Source organism: Hyperolius riggenbachi, chromosome 8 (assembly GCF_040937935.1).
Source record: "Hyperolius riggenbachi isolate aHypRig1 chromosome 8, aHypRig1.pri, whole genome shotgun sequence".
Taxonomy (NCBI): Eukaryota; Metazoa; Chordata; class Amphibia; order Anura; family Hyperoliidae; genus Hyperolius; species Hyperolius riggenbachi.
Genome location: NC_090653.1, coordinates 213,757,751 through 213,785,722, shown reverse-complemented (window position 1 = coordinate 213,785,722; position 27,972 = coordinate 213,757,751). Strand labels below are relative to the sequence as shown.

At 44.3% G+C, this 27,972-nt stretch overlaps 1 protein-coding gene across 5 annotated transcripts in view; it reads right to left on the bottom strand.

The window, feature by feature from the left end:
* The window catches only part of STRBP (spermatid perinuclear RNA binding protein), a 278,568-nt gene that overhangs the window by 173,953 nt on the left and 76,643 nt on the right, over nt 1-27,972 (bottom strand). For all 5 annotated transcript variants that reach the window (XM_068248150.1, XM_068248154.1, XM_068248153.1 and 2 more), the window contains exon 2: nt 22,148-22,221. The gene's annotated coding sequence lies outside the window, so the exon portion shown is untranslated. The remainder of the gene's footprint in view (nt 1-22,147; nt 22,222-27,972) is intronic.

Below are 27,972 nucleotides of genomic sequence, written 5' to 3'. Positions count from 1 at the left end.
GTATAGCCAGTATAGCGCCCAGTATGGGTAGGTAGTGCCTCAGTTTAGCTAGTATAGTGCCCAGTTTAGCTAGTATAGTGCCCCAGTATGGCTAGTAAAGTGCCCAGTTTAGTTAGTATAGTGCCAAGTTTAGCCAGTATAGTGCCCAGTTTAGCTAGTATAGTGCCCAGTTTAGCCAGTATAGTGCCCAGTTTAGCCAGTATAGTGCCCAGTTTAGCTAGTATAGTGCCCAGTTTAGCTAGTATAGTGCCCAGTTTAGCCAGTATAGTGCCCAGTTTAGCTAGTAAAGTGCCCAGTTTAGCCAGTATAGTGCCCAGTTTAGCTAGTATAGTGCCCAGTTTAGCCAGTATAGTGCCCAGTTTAGCCAGTATAGTGCCCAGTTTAGCCAGTATAGTGCCCAGTTTAGCCAGTATAGTGCCCAGTTTAGCCAGTATAGTGCCCAGTTTAGCTAGTATAGTGCCCAGTTTAGCTAGTATAGTGCCCAGTTTAGCCAGTATAGTGCCCAGTTTAGCCAGTATAGTGCCCAGTTTAGCCAGTATAGTGCCCAGTTTAGCCAGTATAGTGCCCAGTTTAGCTAGTATAGTGCCCAGTTTAGTGCCCAGCATAGGTAGGTAGTGCTCCGCCCCCCCGCCCCCCGCTGCTGCTATTACCTGTTTAGGAAGCGGCCGCTTCCTAATCCGCGTTCCTCTTCTTAAGTTTCTTCTCAGAGTATCACAGCAGCGCGCCCGGCGCTGCTGCTGTGACGATGCAGGGGGCAGGAAAGAGCGCGGCTCCCTATAGCGGCGATCTGTATCGCCGTTGCCAAGGGAACCGCTCTTTCCTGCCCCCTGCATCGTCACAGCAGCAGCGCCGGGCGCGCTGCTGTGATACTCTGAGAAGACACTTAAGAAGAGGAACGCGGATTAGGAAGCGGCCGCTGCCTAAACAGGTATTAGCAGCGGCGGCCGGGGGGGAGGGGGGAGCGGGGCGCGGTCCACCCACCCACCCACCACTAGACCACCAGGGAAGACTCGCATACAAGCCGACCCCCCAACTTTTGACCCCCATTTTGGGGGTCAAAAATTCGGCTTGTATGCGAGTATATACGGTACCCCTTAACAAATACATATTTAATCGTAGTACATGATAATTGGTTTTAAACAATTTCCAAGCATTTACTGTTGCTTTTAATAAGAAAAAAATACTAATTTGGTGTTTATATAGGATTTATAATTTTCTAAAACTCTAAATTTGTTACTCTTGATCAAGTATCTCAAGCCTGAGTACCCCCTGGAACCATCAGAAGTACCCCCTGGGGTACGCATACCGCATGTTAAGAAACTAGGGTCTAGTCCACCCCTGGTGGAGGGTTATACCCCTTTTTTTCCTGTCTACAGACAAGACAAGACAAATAACATTTATATTGCGCTTTTCTCCTTGCGGACTCAAAGCGCCAGAGCAGAGCAGCAGCCACTAGGGCGCACTCTATTGGCAGTAGCAGTGTAAGGGCGACTTGCCAAAGGTCTCCTACTGAATTAGTGCTGGCTTACTGAACAGGCAGAGCCGAGATTCGAACCCTGGTCTCCTGTGTCAGAGGCAGAGCCCTTAACCATTACACCATCAGCCAACTAGTGTAGTAATCTTGATACAAAGGAATAAAGTAAACCAAAAATGGATATACTCACAAGTATGGGTTTCCAATCAGGTAACCACTTGAATCGCAGGCGGGGAGAAGTCACTCTACAGAGAGTGACTTCTCCCCGCCTGCGATTCAAGTGGTTACCTGATTGGTATCCCATACTTGTGAGTATATCCATTTTTGGTTTACTTTATTCCTTTGTATCAAGATTACTACACTATATTGGGCTCTCAGTTTTCCTTCCTTTTGCTTTACATGGCTCCAGTGCTCTATCGGGTGAACTGGAAAGCCCCATTTTTTCTTCTTTCAGCAGGAATTATTTGCTGAGCCCTTTTGTGCCCCCTTCAGCTCTAGTGATGTTTATAATGTGCTAATTTTGCTTACATAAAAGTTCGCATTTTTTATTATATGGAATTACGATTTTGAAATTTTATTTATTTCAGGTAATCCGTGCAAACTCCCAGAGGTTCCCAGGGTTGGATCACAGGTTTGCTCTACAATGTATAAAATGTGCATGCAGAAATCGGAACTCGCTATATAGTACAGTGTGCTGTCGCAAAATGTCATTTTTTTTTTACATCAATTTTCTCAACAGTCTGGGACTATCTGTAATCTAATTTTGTTTACTTGCTGTTGTCGACATGTAAGCAGTGTTTAATGAAACCTGTTTTTCTGCTGTGGCTCCCCCCCCAGGTCTGGACTGCTGTAAAAGTGGGCATCGCCATGTTAGCCTCTTCCTACACCTAATGGTGATTGTGCCACCCCCCCCCCTTTCCCATCCAATGTGTATGTGCCTTTTGTAGAAGGTAGTATGTTGCAATATTTAAACAAGAGCTGCTCAGAGGTATCACTTGGGAGCAGTGGAAGTGCAAAGTTAACTGTGGCTGGATCTCAGCAAAAGCCTATTGAGCTACAGCCCAGCAAGAGAGTTATATGGAGGCTGCCATATTTATTTCCTTTTAAGCAATAGCAGTTGCCTGGCATTCCTGCTGATCCTCTGCCTCTAATACTTTGAGCCTAATACTAATACAAGCATGCAGCAGATCAGGTATTTCTGACATTGTCAGATCTGACAAGATTAGCTGCATGCTGGTTTTTAGCGTTATCCGAACACTTCTGAAGCCAAACAGATCAGCAGGGCTGCCAGGCACTGGTATTGTTTAAAAGGAAATAAATATGGCAGCCTCCATATACCTCTTGCTTCAGTTGTCCTTTAAGGTACCCATTATCGATAAAATCCCAGTAACAGAAGGAAAACTGCTAACCAGTACAAATTAGTTTAATGGAGTTATTTTTTGAATTGATTCCATCATTCTTAGCAGACCGGTTAGCAGTTTTTCTTTGGTTAGTGGACCTGAACGATCGCTTCCAATTGATCACAACGATTGAAACAGACGATTGATTGTCCAAGAGATTGTATGGTTAATGGCACCTTGAGAGCAGATAACTATGGCTGCAGTTAGGAAAGATCATGAACACAGTACTCTCATAATGTCAATTTAAAGTGACCCTGACCAGACATATGCATATAAGCATACCCCCCGCTATTTGGTATAGGGCTGGCCTCTATAAATTACATTGTAACCAGTGACTGACAAAAAGTCGCACCACTGTGACCCAGAACAGGAAGCCTGCGGATCCTCTCTGCGCATGCTCAGGCCTCCTGGCTTCTTCCCCCTCCTTCTGTTGCGGGTCATATTGCAGTTCACCCATGGAGCAGAGGAAGAAGCCAGGAAGCCTGTACATGCACAGAGAGGACCCGCAGGCTTCCTATTGTGGGTCACAGCGCGACTTTATGTCAGAGTCGCAAGTCACAATGTAATCTATAGCGGCCAGCCTGGGAGCAGGAGCGCTTACATAAGGGGCCGGTGAGTGTCTCCTCTTTACCAAATAGCGGTGGATATGCTTACATGCATACCCACAGCGCCTGCTCAGGTTCCCTTTAAAAGGCTTGCATGTGGTGTGCAATATACTACAGGGACTCAACTTTTTTTTGTACAGAAATCCCAAACGAAAAATCGCCATGGCCTAGGGCAACACAGGAGCAAGGGTCCCAGAGCAGCAGAGCAGGCTAAACTGGTGCAGCATTTATAAGCTTGCAAATGCTGCAATGCAGGGAGATCAGGCTAGTGCCTGACCACGGTACTCTGCTGCTAGCCGCCTGTGCAGCAGCCACCTTGCTCTCTGTGCATGTTTGCATTGTGGCCGGCAGCTATGGACTTAGGCAGCATTGGAGATGGAAAGGAAGAGGAAGCTTCGGCAGTGGAGAAATGAGTGACACTGATGGCTGCCGTGGTGTGAAGGTGAGCTGGCTACCTATACTGAAAGGGGGGGTGGAAAAAAGGAGGGATTAAGGGAGTCATCTGGCTACCTATACTGGAAGTAAAGGGGGAGGGGTCGTCTGGCTACCAATACTGGGAGGGAGTCATCAGGCTACCTATACTAGAGGGAAGAGGGCAGGGGTCATCTAGCCATCTATACTGGAGGGAAGGGGAGAGGGGTCATCTGGCTACCTATACTGAAGGGGGGCGGCTGGTGACAGTGGCCTTGGGCGGTAAAGAGTATAAATCCGGCCCTGGCCACGCCCCACAGAGAATTATTATATATACTTGTAAATTATGTTAAAACTTTTGCAGAAGGTGCAAGGGAAACAATGGCACACTTCTACACATTTTCTGGGAATGCCCCAACATCAAGCCCTTCTGGACCAAGGTCCAATACTACATTAAGACACTCACAGATGGGGACCCCCAAGATGACCCTTCCTATTATCTACTCAATAATACTCACCGACCTTTAAAGATATATAAGAAATCCCTTACTAAACATTTAATTCAAGCAGCTCGCATGTTAATTCCTAAACACTGGAAATCACAAACTGTCCCCTCGACTGCGGAATGGTTCATAGAAATACAATATATTGATCGAATGGAGTCTATGACCCATGCACTTCACGGCAGAGAAGAACAACACTCCAAAACATGGATTCACTGGCATATCTTTGTGGAGTCTGATGAATTCAAACTCCTCGTATTGCAAGAATAGACATTTTCCCAGAACATAACCCCCACAGGATGTTTTACCCTTTAAAACCCAATGACTTGCTGATGCACGATTTGTGCGTCCCTACTGACTGGGACCGCGGGGCGGGTGGTCTACACTACCTCTCTCTTTCTCTCCTCCTTCTATCTCTTTAATTTTTTCCTCTTCTCTCCCTCTCCACTTTCTTCTTATTACCAAATAGTGCCCTGCCAATGCAGAAACATATTCAAGCAAATTGACCCACCTTCCTCAGCAAGGTACTACATATCCTTAATGAAGACATATCCCCTAAGCATCTTAACTCAGTTCAAACATTGACGTAGATCTTTTAGTCCCCTATACAGTGTCACTAGAGGGAATGGGGTGAATACTGTAAGAGACAGGTGAATGACCCCTTTTTGGGCCCTGTCTCTTTTTATAGATACATTGCTACTACTCCCCCCCCCCCCCCCCCCGTTTACCTGGGGACACTGTCAACCTAATATCTCCACTCATATTTGATATGCTACGTCAACCCCGCATTATCATTTAGACCTTACAACACCTGTCAGTAGCCTTCTTATTACTATGGGCGGAGCTGGTTTGCCGCCCTGCACCTTCTTTTTTCTAAATGCCTTCAAGTTGTGAGTTATAAGTAGCATAATACCTGTATTAGCCACTTTGTGAATGTACCATATTGTATATGGATGTTATGTACCTTCTACTTCTTTGAAAATCAAAATAAAAGAATCTTTAAAAAAAAAAACTTTTGCAGAAAATTAAGTAATGCATTACATATGTTATTCTTCTCAAATGATTAATCTAATGAAGTGAAGAGTTCTCCTGTACTGAGATGGGGAGGCAGTCATATCTATTGCTGAGATTCCTTCCAGTGTTTTGAAATCACTATGCCCCCTAATTGCATAATGCTGAGATTTGCATAACAAGGCAATTTCAGTATCTTAGTTAAACACAGGGCTGGAATGTTTAATGATACATTTACTGTATAATGACTGCCTACAGTCAGATAAAATATGCAGTGATCATACGAGCACAAAACGGAATTACTCAGAAGCTGAACACTGCAGCCCACCACTTCTTGAGTATGTATTCAGGTCACCAGCAATGTACCTTTTCAGGGAAATAAGACCAAAATATCTTACAGGAAACTCGTTACAGAGAAATACCCACAGGGCACTATCATAACTACAGCATTCAGACCAGAGCTATGAGCCTCCTGGAGGGAACTATGGGACCTGTGCTTTAAAGAGGAGCTCTAACAAAAACAGCTAAACACAAAGCATAAATGTATATATACATTGGAACTATAGTGTTTAACCCACCATATGATTTGTAATTCTTTTTATTGCAAGGCAAGTTACACTGCTGGCCTTATGCACAGCTAAAAGGTAGCTACTACCGTCTTTCCTCTAAAATAAGACCTACCTTATATTTCAAGCATGCTTGAAATATAAGACATTCCCTGAAAATAAGACCTAGTTGCGCTCCCCCATCTCTCTCCCCTCCCCCGCCGCCAATTTACCTCCCCTGCTTCTGCCCCTCTCCTCCAGAAAGTCGGATCCCCCTGCGGGCTGTGGCTAACGCTGTGCATTATTCAGATCTCAGCACTGAAGGCAGCTAAACTTGAACAGTAACAGAGCCCATGTACAGGGCTCTGTTTACATCCTGTAGGGGGTGGCGCTGTTACTGTACAACTTTAGCTGCCTTCACCACCGATCGGTGAGTCTCTGCAGCTCGGAGCCCAGGCTGAATTATGCACAGCGCTAGCAGCAGCCTGCAGGGGGTTTCAAGTTTCTGGAGGAGAGGGGCAGAAGCAGGGGAGGTAAATCAGCCACAGCAGCGGCTCTGTGGTGGCAGCGGGAGGAGGGGTTTAACTGCTACTTATCTGTTACTTATACTAGCTAGAGGATCTGGCTATATACTGGGGGGGGGGGATCTGGCGATATACGTGGGGGGAGGAGGATCTGGCTATGTACTGGGGGGCTCTGGCTATATAATGGGGGATCTGGCTACCCCCACAACTATAAGACCTCCCCGAAAATAAGCCCAAGCAGACCGTGGCCTCAATTCACTAAGCTTATCTCCTGTCTTTAATAGCGTTTCTAGAGTTATGACCATGGTGATAAGGCATGTAGTATTCAGGAAACATTTTACCTCAGGCAAACCTAAACTTTACTCTTCTGTCTATAAGTTAAGGTGAGATCTCTAAAGTTAAAATGGATCCGAGAAACTTTTACTCATTGCATAATTGTGTTCCTTTCATATAGTTTATAGGGTATTCCTCAAGCCAAATACTTTTTTTTGTTTTAATACACTTATTCCCTATAAACTAAACAAGCCTCGCCCACGGCTCCTTTTGTGCCTTAGCACTGTAGCAAGGGCTTATGGGAGCTCAGTCTGGGCAGGAGGAGGAGGTTACTAGCCTTTGATTTCAGAGGCAGAGGGGAGGTGGGAGAAGGAGAGGGGACTAAATTTGTCACAGGCTGAGGGCTGGAGATGCTATCAGCTTGCCTGTGTGTAATGTGACAAACAGAACATGGCTGCTCTCATTGTATCACATGAATAAATAATCAAACTTTTGAAGCTTTTTGCAGCTAGATATGCTGTGTAAAACATCTAAACTTTAGATAAGATATATAGACAAGTTACTTGTTATAGTTAGTTTTTCAACTCGGATCCGCTTCAACTTTTCAATCCTTAAAATAAACTACAAAATTCTAAAGTCAAAGACAGGCTGTTAATTGACTGCATGTGAAAATAGCTACAGAGGAGGTAACTTAAAGTGGATCCGAGATGAACTTTTACTAATTGCATAAATGTGTTCCTTTCCTATTGTTTATAGGGCATTCCTTAAGCCAAATACTTTTTTGTTTTTGTTTTAAAGCTCTAATTCCCTATAAACTAAATAAACCACTCCCACAGGTTTTCAGAGAGCCAAGGCACTTTCAGACAGTAGCAAGGGCTCATGGGAGCTCAGTCTGGGCAGGAGGAGGGGGAAGGTATTACTAGCCAGAGATTTCAGAGGCAGAGGGGAGGAGGGGGGATTAGTTTTCTTTGCTCAAGATGCAGATAAGCCTGCCACTGTGTAATGTTTACAAACATGTCCGCTGTCATTGTATCACAGGAAGAAATATTCTTATTCTATTAAAGCTGTTTGCAGCTAGATTTGATGTGTAAACTATCTAAACTTAGCTAGATATATAGACAAGTTACTTGTTATAGTTAGTGTTTCATCTTGGATCCGCTTTAAGGACTGAAGAGATAAGATAACTTTCTCACTGTGAAAACATATCTACACCTTAAAAAGGCAAGATCGACGTGTGGTGGTAGGTTTTCTCTTGCCTTATCTCCAGCATGATCTTAGTGAATTGAGGCCAGTGTCTTATTTTCAGGGAAACATGGTACATCAGTATCAGAATGGAAAAATGTCATACGTGATACCCAACAACCACAATCGTCAATATTATGTTGACAATAACAAACCATCTAAATATAAGCCTTGGCTCCGGTCCTCTTCACTTTTTGCTGCTACCGGCTGCTTTACTGCATCCTCTGTACGGCTCCTGATGCGTGCATGCGACCCAATGTGGGTCAGGTGACACATCTGAAACCTATGGAGGATTCAGCAGAGCAGCAGGCAGCTGTAGAAGGGAAGAAAACCAATGCCCGCTCTGCATTTATGGTAAAGAGAGAGAGAGACATGCCCCCATGATTACAAGCCAACTGGGACTCTACTGTATATAGAAAAAAGTTAATAACCAAGTAGTGTTTTCTCTTTAATTGCTGTTCACCTATCTGCTTTATTGTATTGTGAGGGGAGGAGGGCAACAAGCGGGAGACACTGCTGCAGGAACAACAGCTGACAAACAACCTAAAGGTAAAGAAAAACTGTAAGCAAGAGTTGAACTTCACCTCAATCAGTAGCCGATGCCTCCCTTTCCCATGAGAAATCGATTCCTTTTCTCAAACGGATCATCAGGGGGCTCTGCATGGCTGATTTTGTGGTGAAACCCCTCCCACAGTGTGATGTCAGCACCTCACAGCTCTGAGGTCCTGACATCACACTATGGGAGCCTTGTTGCATTCTGGGAAAAAACAGCTGTTTCCAACTGCCAAAAAAGCAAGCAACATCTCCTTCCAGTGACATTACCTGCCAGCAGTAAAAATGTCACCATGTGATAAATGTCTAAATGTAAACCAGGGAGATGAAAGAATTTACAATGAGCAAACACTGACTAAATCATTTATACATAATTATTGTAAAAATTAAGCACTTTTTTTTATTATTTTTTTCACTGGAGTTCCTCTTTAAAATGGACACAGCAAAGTTAAAAAGTATGGCGAAAATTTCATTTCAAGTACATGTTGCAATGCTCGGCCTCACCTTTCACCGAATTTGAGGGTAGTCCGGATTTCCCAGTGGGAGTGGAGTTTATGGCCTTTCTCTGGTCGCAGATTAAGGGATTTACTACCCTAGATGAGGTACTGATGGACAACAAACTGCCCAGCTTGGGGATATAATTACCAAACCCCCCCATCTTAGAATTATTTAGATGTAGAAAATTACATCACTGCCTCTCTTCACTGATGAAACCCCGTCTGGAGATTAAGACCTCCCCATTTGAAATGTTTAGTCAAACAGACCCCCTAAAAAAAGGAATGGTGCTGTTCCTATATTCTATAATGAACATGCCACCATAGGAAGCTCGGTTCCCTTTCCGGACTGACTGGGAAGCAGACATGATGGGGAATGGCAGCAATCCCCTGAGACACTTTCCAAGGGTAGCATGCAGTCTTCAGCTACGGAGGTCTCAGTCAGACTCCTTCATAGGACATATCTGGTCCCACTTAAGCTTGCTAGGATCTATCTCTCCTGATAGCTTTATAAGTTGCTCCTCCCCAGGTTCTGTTTCTCACATCTGGTGGGAGTGTTTGAAGGTCTGCAGAATTTAGTCCACAATTGCTACATTGATAGCTAATGTTACTTACAGTCCGTTTACTAAAGACCCCAAAAACTTCTTCCTTGACCACAAACCTGATCCAATGAAAAATGCTGTTCACAAACTTATCCTGCAAATAGTGTCCTGCTTTGCAGTGGAAACAATAAGATTTACCATTTGATGCTATTATAGCTAAAATTGATAAACCATTTCCAAAAGGTTTAGCAGGCTTGGACTGAGGAGGGCTACCAATGCACAATACATCGAACGGTTTATTATCTATGGTAGGAATCTTTCCACTCAGGATTGGAAACCCATCCCCAAGATTTCATATTGTGGGCCTTGCTGTTCCCCACCTTCATGATTCTAAATAAGCCTCTTGCACACTACATGTGATTCCGATTTTATATCTGGTCCAATTTTTGATTCAGATTAAAAAAAAGTACTGCATGCTGCTGTGTTTTTTTTAATCTGAATCAAAAATCGGACATATAAAAACATTGGAATCGTATGTAGTGTGCAAGAGGCCTTACTGTGATACCTGTTTGAAAATATTGTATGGCTATAACCTACACCCCTAACCCTAATGTGGGATGTCCCTAATATCTGACATTAACTGTAACGTCACTGTTTGAGACATATTTAAATTTTGTGTGCTGTTTTACGCTTTAATTACTGTATTTGATGGTTTATGAATAAAGCATCTTTTGAACACTACAATGGACAAATATGGCTCTATGCTTTGCCTTCTACAGTAAATCTCATTTGAGTATACCGGTACATAGAATCAGATATGGTCAAGATTTACAGTCAGTGCTGATGTGAGGTTTCTAGTGCTTACTACACATGAATCCTGCTGGTTTTATTATTTTAGTGCATCTTGATAGCGCCAACATCTTCCTCAGTGCTTCACATAGTGTATATAGTGTCACTAGCTGACCCTCAGAGGAGCTAACTATCTAATCCCTACCATAGTCCTTTGTCTTATTTAGTGGTGGTGTTCGAATTTGGCATTGTGGTCTTCGTGACCAGAGCACACGCATGCAGCACAGAACAGCAAGATAGCGTGTATTTCTTTAGCTCAGATACTTTCTCCTTCCAAGCTTGAACAAGGAGCTTAATAAAATGTACCCACGCTGCTGTTCGGTGCTGAAATGGTGCTGAATATGTGTGTTCGGGTCACAAAGACTGTAATGCTGAATTCAAACAACAGCATTACAGTAGTCTTATGTGTCTATTACAGAATATGATCCTTATAACCCTTATGGGGAGGGGGATTTTAATTCCAAACTGTAAAAGCCCCACTTGGACATGAATTTTGGAAGTGATTACAGCAACTGCAAACAGTTCACATGTGCTACTCTACTGTAGATCCCCTATGCAGAGAATAACCACTACTTCTGAATCTTGGAATGTGTAATAGATTGCTAACAATGGTCTACTTTAATGGATATCAAACACCTAACAAATGTGTTAAGCATTTAATCCTAGCAAAAGCCACATAGAGATGTAAACACAGGCATACACTAACCAGAGCAAGTTAAAACAGAAGCACCAAGATGTTTCTCAATGCTTAAGCTTACACTTAACAAGAACTTTGTCTTGGGGTATACCAGACAAATTTCCATTTAGGGAGTTTGCACTGAATGCCATTTGATAAATGCAAACTCTATTAAATATTGCAAATCCAGAATGGACAGTGCACTAAATCTATGCTTTTAGTGTATTAAATATTAAGCCATGTGCACTTAGATGCCTTTGCATCTGTTATTGCTGCATTAAGAATTGAAGACAAAAAACATTTTTTTATTTTATTTATTTTGTTTAATCTGAAAGGCGATGTAAATAGAATAATACATCCCATCTATGGCATGTACAGAAATAGCAAAAATTGGTTTGCAAAAATGGCTTTAGTTATTAACAACTATAAATATGCAGTTGACAATATGAATAACTTAAACGACAGAGTGAAATATAAAATTGAAATGGATTGGACCTGCAACATGCAGGTCAAGGTGTTTATTTTACAAGCAATCTGACTGAAGTCATTTCATGTGCCTGGCTTGGCCTGCAGCATGGGAATCCTGCTTCAGTGTAACTGCATTCAGGCAGTAAACAACACATCTTCCTGGCCTGACTACAGAAAGAAGTTATTGGCAAGCCGTATAACCAGTCATCTCTAGAAGGTGTAAATAAAACAAGTGTGTCAAAGATACACAAGTGCTTCAGTATTTTACTAAAATACATTATATATCATCATAGAATACATTTTATCATAATGCTTGATTTATGTTTATTACAAAACCAAACTAAATGAATACTGAAAATTCAGACAACCTCTGTTGCCTCACAAGAACACACGGTAACCCTCAAATCAATTTCTTTTCTCCTCATGTATCCTCTGATGTGCACTGTACAAAGGGGCTTCTCCTTCCCTGTTTGGAGAGAAGCACAAAGTCCCAACTTCAGCAATCAAACCTATCCATGCTAGAGTCCCTGACATTGGAAGTACTGACACAGCCTGTTGAAGTGACCCTGAGATGGGGGCCACATGGATAAAATATACATACCTGGGGCTGGTGGAAGCCGCCTCCGGCCTGATCGCTCCTACGCCATCCTCTTCTGACTTGCCGTTCATCCGCAATTGGCTCCGGAAAGTCCTCCGCTCAAGGGCCAACTGCCCATGTGCGGCCATACCTCTTGCGTGCTCCCACGGCCGGGAGCGATCTGCAACTGAGCAATACTACTGCACAGGCTCAAAACGCTCCCGGCGACGGGAATGAGACGGGGAGGTGCCTGCACTGACTGGCCATGACTGATGGATTTTCTGGGGCAATTGAGGGCGAACGGGCAGTCAGAAGAGGACGGCGTGAGAGCGATCAGGCCTGAGGAGGCTGGAGGAAGCCCCAGGTATGTGTATTTTATCCATGTGACCCGTCTCTGGTACACTTTAAAGGGAACCTGAAGTGAAGGGGATAGAGAGGCGGACATATCTATTTAACTTTAAACAATACCAGTTGCCTGACTGTCCTGCTAATCCTCCGTCTCTAGAACTTTTAGCCATATACCCTAAACAAAAATAGAGATCAGATGATTCTGAGAAAAATCTGACTAGATTATCTGCTTGCTTGTTTCAGTTTTGATTCCAACACTACATTATAGTGCGTTCATTATGCAATGTGCACAGTGTGAATCCAGCCTTACTCTGCATTTTTAATCTAAAATAACAGGGATAAAGGCAAAATATGCAACCAAACTGAATATGTCACTTAATTTGATAACCCAAAGTTCTTTGTTTCAATTGTTCTTTCATAAGACTTCTAGCCCAGAAAATTAGGTAACCATACTGTCCATTCAAGGTTGACGAAGAGCAAATGATGAGAAAATACATTACAGTTAAAATGCAGGTAAGATTAGTATAGCAATAGAGTAGAGTCTCTGTTATCCGCACCACTGGGGATTGGCTGATGCCGGGTAAGTGTGCTTTCTGGTTGCTTGAGACTCAATGTTAAAAATTTGCCCAGCTAATACAGTGGTATACTCCACTCTATAGACATACCATAAATCCTGTATTAAATATTAAAATATAGAAATGGATAATATATTAACCTTGGTGGAGCTGTGGAGCCCAATGTTTAAGCACAGCAGAGCCCACAAACAGCCTAAGACGTTGGCCTTTTCCACTGTGAGTGCTGCCGGCGATTTGTGCCGACTGGTTGACACTGCTGGTTAGTTGAGTTCTAGATAACTGGGGGACTACTGTACTAACAAAGTAGTGCATGTTATGCCCTCTCGGTATGATCTGACAAAACATACAAGGATTAAATAAGTCTGCATTGTTGTGTGCTTGCCCCAGTACAACCTTCCCATTATTGGTTTACAACATATGTCTTGCACTTCTACTGCAATGTCCCAAGAATCATCATTTAAGGGAAAGAGGAGGTCTACCAGCAGCGCACAACCCAAGTTATAAAGGTTGTGTGTGTAGCTTTTAGCAACCAGAAGAATTGGATTGACTTTTCAGAACTCAAAATGTTCTCCAATTATTTGATCAGCTGGATTGAAATTCCTGCACTTGTGTGACATGTCTCAGAGGCACCAGAGGGCAGCTTAATTCTCAGAGCTTGGCTGATTCAGGGTAGGGTAACTGATAAATTCTTGTCCAGGTTTGGTTTTCTGCGGCACCTGAACCTGTGTTACACGGTTTTCCCTAAGCCACCCTCTTGTAAGCCGATGCAAAGTGGGCAAACGTTTTCCAAAGTCCTGGGATACATCACAGATCTCATGACCAGGCCTGGAGGACACATGGAATGGAACCTGTTTGCTGACTGTGACGTTGAACTGTTGATATTCCAGCTTTCCTAAATAACTGTACAAAAGACAAACAGTAATGAAATGGGGTGAACCCAAACCAGACCACAGTGGCTGGATACCACACAAGCAGGCATGTGCACAGGGGAGGGCTCTGGGTGCTCAAGCACCCCCCTTTTTGTTACAGACATCATTGTGGCCCTTCCCCCGGACTTCTACTTTAGCTGCTCAGGCAGGGACTGGCCAGGAGTAAAGGAGGAGATTTCCACCAAGCTGTCTCCAATTGTTCATTTCACCAGGGTCAGGATCGGTGTGCACTTACTGCTGCACACTTAGCTCTCAGCCTCAGTCTTTGTAGCTGCCAGCCCAGTGCTCTGGAGTTGCAGGGAACTGACAGAGCTGAATTCCTACTTCCTCTCCTTCATGCCTCCTCCTATTTCAGCTAGGCTTCTGTAACTCCGCCCCCGATCTATAGTCTCTCGTTCGAAGCTGCACAGTGCTTGTCAGGCACACACACAGCACACTCCACAGAAGGCTGGCTGCTGCAGGGTTGACTGAGCCACCACGAGGATCCTGCAGGGACACACGTCATACCACAGTGAGGTGACACAGAGAGAAGAGTGTCTGTAGCTGCTATGTCAGGAAATGCAGACGTGTGTATAGTACATGGGGCATTATAGTGACTTATTGGTGGAGGGTAGTGGCTGAAATATGGTGGGCAGTGGCATCACTAAGTCAGTTTATAAACTGCAGCAGTAGTTCCCCAAACCTCTCTCCTTCACCACAGAACTTGTAGCTAATATTTGGCAGGAAACTTACCTGTACCTGCAACACTAGTGAATAGAGAAGATTGGGCAGTGATCTGGCAATTGCTTCTACACAACTGTCAGTGCACTAGAGAGCAGGGAAGTCCTGGGTGCTGGGAGAGGAGGCTTGGAGGAGCAGAGTGCAAAGGCAGAAGCACTGAAGAGGAGGGAGAGCCTAATCCAGGGGTCTGCAACCTTTAAGACATAAAGAGCCACTTGGACCCGTTTCCGAAAAGAGAAAAAAACTGGGAGCCGCAAAACCATTATAAAACAAATCTAACACTGCATATATTGTTTCTTACCTTAATGCTATATACAGGATCAGATATGACCCCAATATGCACAAATTGTTAGCAGATATGACCCCAATATGCACAAATCGTTAGCAGATATGACCCCAATATGCACATATTGTTAGCAGATATGACCCCAATATGCACAATCCTTTAGCAGATCTGACCCCAATATGTACAATCCTTCAGCAGATCTGACCCCAATATGCACAATCCTTCAGCAGATCTGACCCCATAATGCACAATCCTTCAGCAGATCTGACCCCATAATGCACAATCCTTCAGCAGGTCTGACTCCAATATGCACAATCCTTCAGCAGATCTGACCCCAATATGCACAATCCTTCAACAGATATGAAAAGAAAAACCCATTTACTCACCTAGTCAAAAGACCTCCTGTCACGATCTCCTCCTGTCCCGACCTCCGGTCCCGACCTCCTTGTGGCGCGCAACTCCCACGATCCTCTTCCTTCCCGACGTCACGTCCTGCCTGCATTACACTGCAGGGCTATGGGAAAATGGCTGCCCGAAGCCCTGCACTGCACCGGTCCGGCGGCCTCTCTGATAGGCTGCCGGCCAGCAGCAGCACACGTCACACGCGCGCCGCAGCCAGTGACACATACTACCGGAGCCGCGGCAAAGGTGAAAAAGAGCCGCAGGCTCTGGAGCCGCGGGTTGCCGACCCCTGGCCTAATCTGATGTCACACAGGTATCTGTCAGACAAGCTGAGACCTTCAGTTCACACACATCAAGGTCCTCACAGCATTGTATCTTCTTCCCCCTTCCTTTTGAAATTATGCTGAGCCTTAAGGTACATGCACGCGTCTGATTTTTCCAAACGACCGGTGGTTTGGACTGGTCATTTGGACGTCAAATCGGGAGTGGGTACAAAGGATCACCCAGGTGATAAGGCTGATTTTGACAGATCCGCTAAAACCAGCCTTATCAGCCGAACGATCGTTTGTACACGTGCACGATTTGACGTCCAAATGACCGGTCCTTTGAAAAAATAAGACGTGTGTAAGTAACTTCATGATTCCACAAAAGCTGCCTTCATCTGTTACAGGTTTTGAAGGGAAACATGAGGACTCATTTCCACTTGGGGAAATTTGCAGTATTTCCGTGGACATGATTTCAGACATGGAATTGCGGCCAGTTGAATTCAATAGACTGCTTCCAAATTCTCATGCGGGGATAAATTAGTGCCAGCTGTATTTTATTTGCATACTGCATCCATCTCCATAGCTGTGGGCAGCACAGTGGCATAGTGCATAGCATTCCTGCCTTGCAGCACTGGGTCTCCAGTTCAAATCCCTAGAACTATCTGCACAGAGTTAATATGTTCTCCGTGTCTATGTGGGTTTCCCCCAGGCGATGTAGTTTCCTCCCGCATCCCAAAAACATACAGATAAGGTAATTGGCTTCTTCCCAAAAATTGGCCCTAGACTGCAATGGGCACAACTATGGACATCTTCTGCAACGCTTCATGCAGAAGATGTCAGAGTCAATAATAATAATAATAATAATAATTCATGCAGTATTCGCTGGCTGGTTATGACAGATGCAGGACCTAGGCGCCAACAACATTGAGGAACTTCCAAGAAGCTTTGCATCTGCATGGCAACCGCACCACATAAAAACCTGATGTTATGTAACAGACACACGGCTGCCAGGGAGAGCAACAAGCAGGCCAACCGGCAGAGAAGGGAGTGTGGTTACTGGTGACAGGGCTGACAGTGACTGCATAGCAATGCGGCACCTCTGTCACTCGCACTGTGGGAGAGGGCAGGCACCTGACTGTTGACTTTACTACTTGCTAGCACTGTGACGGGGTAGGGGGCAGTCTTATTGGAAGAAGATGCCACTGCAGAGAAAAGGGGGGGGGGGGGGGAGGGCCCTTTTTTAAATTTGAGCACCCCCCACTTAAGGATCCTCTGCACGGCCCTGCACACAAGCCTTCAGTCATATTAACAAATGCAACTAGCGCTAACCAAACACCTGCAAGTCACAAGTAGCCAAAGAGATGCAAGACATGTCTGAAAATAATTTAAAGGGGCTCGTTGTTCCAAGATGATTTCATATTCCTGACCCACTGAGGAAAAACTCAGATATGTTACAGTAAACAAAATATTTCTGCCAATGTCATTCACTTATTTCACATAAACACACGTGAACTCCTCACGTAACTCCTTTGAAAATCTCACATTTAGCTTGTGCCTGCAGCAGTGTGTGCAAAAATCATATCCAATATCAGAATTACATTTTGCACGCTATAATATATCCTGCGCTGTCTGCAACTATCTATAAAACTGCGGCTTTCTTAAGGCCAAACATAAAGCTGAACTCATAGAGCAAATATAAAAAGGCACCATTAAATACAGCAATGTGCTCAAGATAGCAGAGAAGAAAAATGATTTCTTTAATACAGCCAGTAAAAGTACCTGACTATGATCGAGCATTGGTTCATATAATCCCTACGCAACTGCAGATTGGAGCAGTGGCTTAGCTGAGTTATTGGCCCCAGAGCAAGTTTGACATTAGGCCCCAGCAAGCTGTATATAATAATTGAGAAGGAGCACCAGGTTTCATTGAGGTAGAGAAGGGAGTTTGTTAATGATTGCTACTAATAAAAGCACAGACAGGGATGATCGTTGCCAGCATCAATGAAGAGCTAAAACAGAGATTGAAGGAGGGGCCCTAATGTGCTCCTCTGGCCCTTGGGCTCCAATGCAGGTGCAACTTCTGTAGCCCCTATTGCGTCTCCACTGGACAGGAAGGGGGAGCCTACACTATAAGCCAATAACAATTATGCTACATTGTAGAATGACATCAGGGAAACCGAATATTTGAACATTTAGGGCCCGTTCAGATCAGAAATGCGGATGGCCATGCGTGCGGAACGCGTGCGGACCGCAACGCGTACGAACGCATGGCCATCCGCGTTTGTGTGCGTTGCGTGGCTGATCCCATCACTGAAAAGTGAATGGGACAGCCACGCGTTTTTGCAAAATCTGCGTGCAGCATGCGTTCCCGGACCGCACAGGTCCGGAACGCATGCAGTGTGAACATCAGACATTGCACTCTATGCAATGTCTGATGTCGTGCGTTTTGGCCACCTGCACGCGTTTCCAAAACGCGGCTGGAAACGCGTGCAGTGTGAATGGGCCCTAAGTGTTCTGCACAGAGCATTAAAGGGAACCTGTGTCCAGTTGATTTTAAAGTGAGACTCAGGCCTGCTTACAATACTTCTGTATAAATGATTTAGTCAGCGTTTTCCCTATTGTAAAATCTTTCCTCTCCCTAATTTGCATTCTGATATTTATCACGTGGTGACATTTTTACTGCTGGCAGGTGATGTCAGTGGAAGGAGATGCTGCTTGCTTTTTTGGCAGTAGTAAACAGATGTTATTTCCCACAATGCAACAAGGCTCCCACAGTGTGATGTCAGAACCATGGTCCTGACATCCCGCTGTGGGAGGGATTTCACCACAATATCAGCCATACAACCCCCCCCCCCTCAATTGCTCCGTTTGTGAAAAGGAAAATATTTGTCATGAGAAAGGGGGTATCAGCTACTGATTGGGATGAAGTTCAATTCTTGGTTATGGTTTCTCTTTAAACTATGCTGCTCCATCCTTTTCTCTACATTGCCACTAATTCTGTCATTGATGTCACATGCCTAGAGATGGTGACAGTCATTTGGAGCAGCTTAGTGAGTAAAGAATAAATCAGTTTGCAAATCAGGTCTCTGTCTCCGTAAACAGATGGTCACAGGTTCACTTTAAGACACACAAAAACACAATTCAGTTATTAATGCATTAAAAAAAAGAGAGAATCTCACTGTGACTCATTCAGAGGGGTCACAACTAAAGCTGTAGAGCTGAACAGTTAAACGGTGGCACTACTTTCCTTAATAAATAGTTCTGCAGGGGTTTTGGAAGCACAGCAGCGACTGCCTAGAACGACAATATATCAGCTATTTGCATGCGTTTATAACACACAATTGTTTTTCTCAGTGTTTACAGATATAAAGATGCATGCTTAGTAAGGATTTTGCAGGAATGGGATTATCATAAAGTAACAGGAATACAGTGGGGGAGTGTGAATCATGAGCGAGATAACAATGTGTTAGGCTGATAACACTGAGGATAAAAATGAGGATGTGTGACTACATAATAAGCAAATTATTGTCAAAGTGCAAACTCAAGTTCCCCAGATTTGTCTTGGTTGTAGAGTTTGAAATGAATCAAAAAAAAGCATATTGAAGGGCTAATAAGAACAAGCAACATAGCCCCTGCTTAAAAAGAAATAATATTTTTCACAGACTGATTGTGGAGGGACAAAGCCACTTTGAGGAACAATGAATGAAGCAAACTGTATAATGCAATCTGCCACGCATTAAGGAGAAAGGTGTCAATGCTGCTACAGTATATGACAATGTATAATAAATACAAGTATGTACGACTAAATAAAACAAAGAAAAAACTTTAAATGGTAATACAAATTAAGTAAATAGTCACATTCTCAGTTATCCCCTCATAATGGTGTGTTATAAAAACAGCACAGGAGATATGGGCGCAACCGGCGCCACCATAGGCCGTAATAGGAATTACAGCTACGGCGTTAAGGCAGTAATTTGGGTGCCGTCAAAAGACAGAGCACACAAATTACTACAAATACACTGTAATTCATTCGCCTGCAATAGCTGCAAGCCGAATTACGTCTTTCCCCGAGTATCCATGGCAACCTGAAGGGGAAATAGTGCAGGAGCAGGGTAAGCAGTGTATCGGGTTTACCCTGCGTCCAAATCTTCCGGCGGCTGTATAATAGATAAGTCCTTAGAATAGGGTTTTTTTGCTGCTCAGACTTATTCTAGACAGAAGCTTTATTGCAAAAACAAATCCTTCAGCTGCGATCTACTCAGTGAAGATCTGTTGCCAAATGGCTGGAACGTCTGTTGAGAATCCTTATTGGTCCAAACCAATGGAGAATGCCTGCTTAAGGCAATATTCTTTTTTGGAGATGTGGGAGGAAAATGGAATGCTCAGAGGAAACCCACAACACACACACACGGGAGTATGCAAACGCGATGCAGATGATGTCCCTTCCTGGAGTAGAACCCTAGACCCGAATGCCCTAAGATGAGAGCGAATAACTATAACAGCACTTATTATTCAGGAGAGCTTTTAGCTCGGTATTTCACTTGGATTTCTTCCTATGAGAATGTTTTAAAAGAAATTTCCAGTACACAAAAGGCAGTCCGTGCACCGCTTCCTTCAAACACTTTTATTTCCCCAATGATTGTCATCAGCAAATGGATAGGCACATGTACAGTATACAGGTTATGTTCATATGTATAATGAAGCGTTTCTGCGGAGTGCGGGAGTGTGACCAGGGGGTGAGAGGACGGCGCAACAGCCGTTTCGCGCCGGTGTGGCGCTTGTTCCGCACGTGAACAAGCGCCACACTGGCGCGAAACGGCTGTTGCGCCGTCCTCTCACCCCCTGGTCACACTCCCGCACCCGTCCATGGCACAGGTCAGAAACGCTTCATTATACATATGAACATAACCTGTATACTGTACATGTGCCTATCCATTTGCTGATGACAATCATTGGGGAAATAAAAGTGTTTGAAGGAAGCGGTGCACGGACTGCCTTTTGTGTACTGTGAATGACCTGTTGATTGAACAAGTCTGTTTGCACGCTCCCATACACCAAGAACCAAGTTGTGGAAAGGAACAGGACGGAGTTATATTAAAATATATGGTGCAGCAGACCCTCTAATATCCCCCCACCACTGAGTGCCGGGCAACTAGCATCTTTTGTGTACTGTTTTAAAAGAAATAATATGGCATTATTAAAAAAAAATACTATGGCTGGGAGCATTAATGACCTTAAAGATTTTCTCCAGTCGCAGAAACAGGACATTACTTTCCACAGCAGTAAGCTGAAATCCAATAGCCTATCATTACAAACTGATTTTTTATTATATTCTGAACTTTCATCCCTGATTTGTGCTTCTTCAACCTCCTTTCTGATGAAGTGATCTTGGTTTGAACATGGATGGAAATGAAATACCATCTTAACCAGTTCACCACTGAGGTTTTGCCCCTTATGGACCTGAGCAATTTTCAACTTTCAGCGCTCCTTCCATTCATTCGCCAATAACGTTATCACTACTTATCACAACAAAAGATGTACATCTTGCTTTTATCACCACCAATTAGGCTTTCTTTGGGTGGTACGTTTTGCTAAGATATATTTTATTCTAAATGCATTTTAAACGGAATAAGAAGAAAAAAAATAGGAAAAATTCATACTTTAGCAGTTTTCAGCCATTATAGTTTTAAAATAAAACATGCTACTGTGGAAAATGCACGGCGCATTTCGAAGCTGAAGACTACTTTCTATGCCCCTGGAACGAGAACAGTCTTCCTATCGCAGTACGTGGTTAATGTTTTGTTTGCGTAAATAATGGTGAAGGTTTAGAAGATTCCTAAAGTATGTGAAAGCAACTTTTAGGTTTCTCAATTATGTGACAGACTAACCAAGCAACTCGAGGTGACCCAAACCACTAGGAATGTATAGGGGGGGGGGGTTGTGTCCACCAATGGAGATTATTTACAACCAATCCGATCAGAATTTCTGATCGCTCGAACGATTTTTTGCTAGAAATTTGACCGTTTGTGCCCAGCTTAAGCCAGACAAGCATCCAGAACCGCTGGTGTATAGCAAGCCTATAGCTTTAAATATTACACAACCCACATGTAGACAGCCTGTTTCGGGCCCTCATCAGTACATGGCAGGGATTGACATGGCTGTATGGGATAGGGCTTGGACCAGTACAACAGAGTAACCAAACAGCTCGGGGTGACCCAAACCTCTAGGAATGTATAGGGGGAAAAATAAACCGAAAAGCCCTCCTACTAATAAGCAAAGCTTGGTGAAATTAAGTGACAAACTGCATAGAGCTAGCTCTACATTTGTTTTGGGTTTTCATGAGGCCTTTGTGGACATCCTATATTAATCAGTTTATTTATATATATCAAATGCAAACAGCTGCTTCATTTCACACATATAAAGCAGGATGAAAAAAAAAAAAACTGTTTCACAGAGAAAAAACAAAGTTTCTTACCAGAAATGTTGTCTAGGTCACTAAAGCTGGAATCCATCCATTAAATTACTGTCTGTTGCTGATACACAATGTCACTGAAAGAGGAAAAAAAATAGTTTTACGATGTATAAATAGTTCACATTTAAATTGGGACCATACTTATATCTACAGCTATTAAAATATAAATAGTTGTGAACGCCAAACTGTTTTTAGATACAACACAGCCTCACTAAGAACAGCATTTAAACCAACTCTTCTGGCCTGTCACAGTATGTGTGTGTATCTGGGTATCTTCTTTACCACAGTTTATTAGCTGTAAGATGCTTATTAACTACTTAAGGACCACGCTAATTGAAATATACGCCCTGTTTTGATGCTGATCTGGCTGCCAGAGCGTAGATTGCAATTCACCGCCGCAGTGTGCATCTGCCGTTTTCAACGCTCCCGCCTATCTCTCTGATTTCTCGCCGCCATCTTCTGCCGCAGCTCACGCGCCCTGTCAGTCTCTATGACTGCAGAGCCCTGTGAGCCAGTCAGGAACAGATTTTATTGGCTCCTTGCCGTGCCTATCAATGTAAGCAACTCCCATATGCTTACATTTATAGTCACCACCAGGAGCCAATGAAAGCGGCTCCTGACCGGCTTACATGACTCTGCTGTCATAGTGACAGCAGAGTCGTTGTCCTGAGGATGCCGGCGTGCGTCATGGACGGCGGTTGCGCGATTCGTCGCTATTCCGTCGTTATTGTACCAGCAGTCTCTGGTCCTTAACCTCCTTGCCGGTCTAAAAAATCCGGCAAGGAGGCAGCGCCGCACTTTGTTTTTTTTTTTTAAATCATGTAGCGAGCCCAGGGCTCGCTACATGATAGCCGCTAAGCGGCGGCATCCCCCCACCCACTCCGATCGCCTTCGGCGATCAGAGTATGCAGGGAATCCCGTTGAGAACGGGATTTCCTGCAGGGCTTCCCCGGTCGCCATGGCGACCGGGCGGGATGACGTCACGTCAGAGGGAACTCCGATCCGCCCCTTAGCGCTGCCTGGCACTGATTGGCCAGGCTGCGCAGGGGTCTGGGGCGGGGGGGGGGGGGGCGGCTCAGCGCGGCGCGGCGGGTAGCGGCGAATCGGCGGCGATCGCGACCTACATGCAGCTAGCAAAGTGCTAGCTGCGTGTAGGGGAAAAAAAAATTATGCAAATCGGCACAGCGGGGCCTGAGATATCCTCCTGCGCAGGTTACCCCGAGCTGAGCTCGGGATAACCGGCAAGGAGGTTAAAGAAAAACTGTGACCAAAAATTGAACTTCATCCCAATCAGTAGCTGATACCCCCTTTCCCATGAGAAATCTATTCCTTTAAAAAAAAAAAAAAAAAAAAAAAAAGACCATCAGGGGGCGCTGTATGACTGATATTGTGGTGAAACCCCTCCCACAAGAAACGCTGAGGACCGTGGTACTCCTGGCAGTTTCCTTTGTGTTAACCTTGTTGCATTGTGGGAAATAGCTGTTTACAGCTGTTTCCAACTGCCAAAAATGCATGCAGCAGCTATATCACCTGCCAACAGTAAAAATGTCACCATGTAATAAATGTCAGAATGTAAATCAGGGATTTAAAAGATTTTACAATGGGCAAACACTGACTAAATCATTTATACATAATTATTGTAAAAATGAAGTACTTTTTTATTAAATTATTTTCACTGGAGTTTCTCTTTAAGGTGGCAGAGACCGCTGGTACTTAAGTGGTTAAGCTTGTGGTATGGAGAAAAGACCAGTGAAAGGACAAACACTCTTCCGGGTCAGCGGGATCGCAGGTGAATCCCATGAGCCGTGCCATGCACGGCTACGGGAATCGCAGCCTCCCAAGCGAATTCTGCGGGGGGTTCCGGCCAAATCGCTACCGCAAGCGATTCGGCCGGCGGCGCCATTCTCCCCTATGGCAGAGTTTCTCCGTGCGATTCATGTGCGGGGAAACTCTGCGTAATCGCAGCGGTTTCCGCAATAGTGGAAACGGGCCCTGACAGCTTTCAATCATACATTCTTAGAGCTTCCGGTTTCAGGAAACCCTTCTTCCAGTGCCTTGAAATATAACAACCGATCACATTCCAGAGGAACAACCATTGCAATTAACTAACCTCTATTATGAATTATTTGATTTTACAATACTAAATCAGCTGTTTAGTTGCATCACATCCAGGACAGTACAAGTCAGTGTACAGTGTCTAATATGCAGAAACATTAAACACGGCATAAAAAGCAATGCCTGAGGTCCCTACTGATGCGTTTTAATGCAATGTGATGGGAAAATTCCCTGCTACAAGCTTCCTGTTCCACTATTCAGTGTAATGAACGGGGTCAGTGTGACAGTCGATGGCACCGCAGATGGCCATATGTTTCGGTACGCTGCACGGCCACCTGCTTTTTAAGTGTGAATGAGCCCAAAGGGCCTGTTCACACATAGGCATAAACAAAATAGACAGGCATTTTAGCCTTGTTCACACATATGAAATGCCTCAAAAAGGTCTTGTACAACTTTGGAAAGCATTTTGAAGAATTTTATTTTTTACAGGCTTCCAGAGATGATCAATACTGTGCAATATTTAACATGGACTGCTGAAGTGCGCGCTTGTCGGACAGTTCAGTCTACCATCTGCCGGCCACTAAGCACCTTCCTGCTGCAACTTAAAGGGCCACTGTAGTGAGAGGTATATGGAGGCTACCATATTTATTTCCTTTTAAAGAGAGTCTGAAGCCAGATAAAAAAATGGCTTTTAAGCTTATATTCAGCAGGGGCATGTTTGCCCCTGCTAAACCGCCGCTATCCCGCAGCATAACGAGGGGTCTTTACCCCCCAAATCCCCCCTGCAAAATCCACAACCAACTTGGTCGTGGATTTTGCTGCCCCTGTGTGCTTCCGTGTGAAGCAGGGCTATGAGCTGCAGCCCTGCCTCACACGCGTCTGTCAGCGGCGGATCTCCGCCTCTCCCCCGCCCCTCTCAGCGGCAGACAGAAGGCAGACTGAGAGGGGCGGGGGAGAGGTGGAGATCCGCCGCTGATAGACGCGTGTGAGGCAGGGCTGCAGCTCATAGCCCTGCCTCACACGGAAGCGCACAGGGGCAGCAAAATCCACTACCAAGTTGGTCATATATTTTGCAGGGGATATTTGGGGGGGGGGGGGGTAAAGACCCCTCGTTATGACGCGGGATAGCTGCGTTTTAGCAGGGGCAAACATGCCCCTGCTGAATATAAGCTTAAAAGCCATTTTTTCATCTAGCTTCAGGCTCTCTTTAAGCAATACCAGGCCTGTTGATCCTCAGCCTCTAATACTTTTCCCGCAGCTGGTAACTGGGTGTGGGTGTGTGGGTGTGTGGGTGTGTGTGTGTGTGTGTGTGTGTGTGTGTGTGTGTGTGTGTGTGTGTGTGTGTGTGTGTGTGTGTGTGTGTGTGTGTGTGTGTGTGTGTGTGTGTGTGTGTGTGTACGTCTGTGTGCGTCTCTGTGTGTGTCTGTGTGTGACACTTGAAACGATCACAGTAAAGCTGGGTGACCAAGACTTGATTTTTGTGTAAGGCCTCTTTCACAGTGGGACGTTAAAGTCGCACATTATAAAAAAATTATAACGCAGACTGAAGCACAGCAATACAAAATCTGTGCGACATTCACAGTGCACACGTTGCGTTGTGTGTAACATGTAGCAATATTTAGAAACTGCTGCATGCTAAATGTGCTGCATTGTGTATTGCACATGCTCAGTAATGTTTTGTTATGGTTGTTTTTTTAAATGTAACGCATGAGCCGTTTTCATTCCATCAGTATGCGACGAAAACAGCGCACCAAGAGACACATAACGCAGTCCAAAATAACGTCCAATTTCATAACCTACATGCGCTGCGTTAGGGGCACGTTGTGCGACTTTAATGTCGCATCAAACGCAACGTCCCACTGTGAAAGAGGCCCGAGTCTTAAACTGAAGAGAGCCAAAAGCAGATTTATGTACTGTGAAATTAAGGCTGCAACCCTGTTGCCTTAAAAACAAAACAAAGCCATGCTAGTACACTGGATATCATGCTTATATTTACGTTGTTGTTGTTTCAATACAGTAATGCATGATGCACACAACTAGAAGAAGTCCTGAAGCCAGGGGAGTGATTCTGGATCAGAGTTTTAATTCAGAAATATTAGAAGCAGAGTCCCAGCACAACCATAAGTAGTGCTACACTTGAGCACGCTGAGGCACTGGCCCCCACCTAGGAATCACTGTGCCCCCCTGCTCAGAAACATACTGTTTACAGGCTTCAGCATCAAACAGTAAACAGGATAGGGTCTGTAAAAAATAAAATAAAAAGATATATGCTATAGCAGCATACAGGGCGATATTGTGGCCGGGAACGCGAAGAATCACTCGCGTTCCCAGCCTGTCGGCTCCTGTCGCCGAAACCGGAAGTGGCTGCCGGTGGGGACAGGAGGATCGGAGGGAGACGGCGTGGGCACCGGACAGCTGCAGGGGGCTATTGGAAGCCCCAAGGTGAGTAAAACTCATTTTTTTGGGATGACTTAAGTGTCCCTTTAAGTAAACCAAGGGTCTTATCTATTTGTCATAAAAACCTCAGAATCCTTACAAGATCCCTTTTAATTAATATGCCTGGACAACAAAATCTCTCTACCTCCTCCTGATTGTATGTTCTAACATTGTCAGTCAACAGGAAGAGAGTCTGAAGAAGGCTTCCAAGCTGAACGCTTACCATTTTTCTTTTGAATTAGCCAATAAACTAGAGCTTGTATTTTACAGACAGGATGTTTTGAAGCAGGATAATAATCATCCAGCAATGTCTCCAGCAATGCTTAGCTACCAAGATAAGGAATCACACACACACAGTGTTTCTCTCCCTCCTGCCTCTTCCCCCTGCCCTTGCTTGTAGAGTTGTGAGACACTCATGGAGGGCTGGAGTGATTTGTTGGTAATCTTAACACAGGAGCAGCTTGAATAAAGTTGAATGCATGTCAGCAAACTAGCCAAGTACCTCTGTGGGTAACTTTACTTCAATAATCGCATCATCACTTGGGCAATCTGCTCTGCTTAAAAGCCTCAGAGTTCTGCTTGTGATGTTAACATTTGGTTCCTATCATTGCTGAACTAGTTAAACTTAATTTTAATCACCCGAGGCAGGCAAAAAATATCTAAAGCTGGCCATACAAACATCAATTTGGTCGCTCAAATGGCCCCCACCAGCCAGCCATCATGCCCCCTTTCTGCCGCCCCCCCCCCCCACCCCCCTCATAAAAAAAAAAACACAAAAAAAAAACTGAAGCTGGATCCGCTACTGAGCACAACAACAGGTAGACAAGTCACTTCTCTTTAAAATAGAGTTAGCAATGCTTTTATTGTTATTCTTCCGCTTCACATTTCCTTACTATACTCCCTCTCAGTGTGTGTCTGGTTGCAATGTCTGCAGTGATAGGGCAAACACCTACAAGCTGTCCAGATAGGGTTCTGATGCAGAAAAAAACTTGTTACCAAAGTTTTAGTGGCCTAAAACAAACCAATCTGTATTATTTGCTCATTTTCAAACTTGGAATGGACAAATGACAGTTGGAAATGAACTGGTAGTAGCAGAGAACAAGAAAATCTCTCCTTCAGCACACATCAGTCCTATTAGCATATAGAAAGACTCTGGGGGGAGATATCTCAGTTCAATCAAATACTACTCATCAGAAAATAGGAGCAATGTGCAATAAGCAGCCTGAATCATAAATCTCCCTCACAGCACTCGAATAAGCAGTGCTTTCATCCAATATGACTCAACATTATAACAACACCAACCCCTTTACAAAGGAATGCACTTATGTGGGTTACAT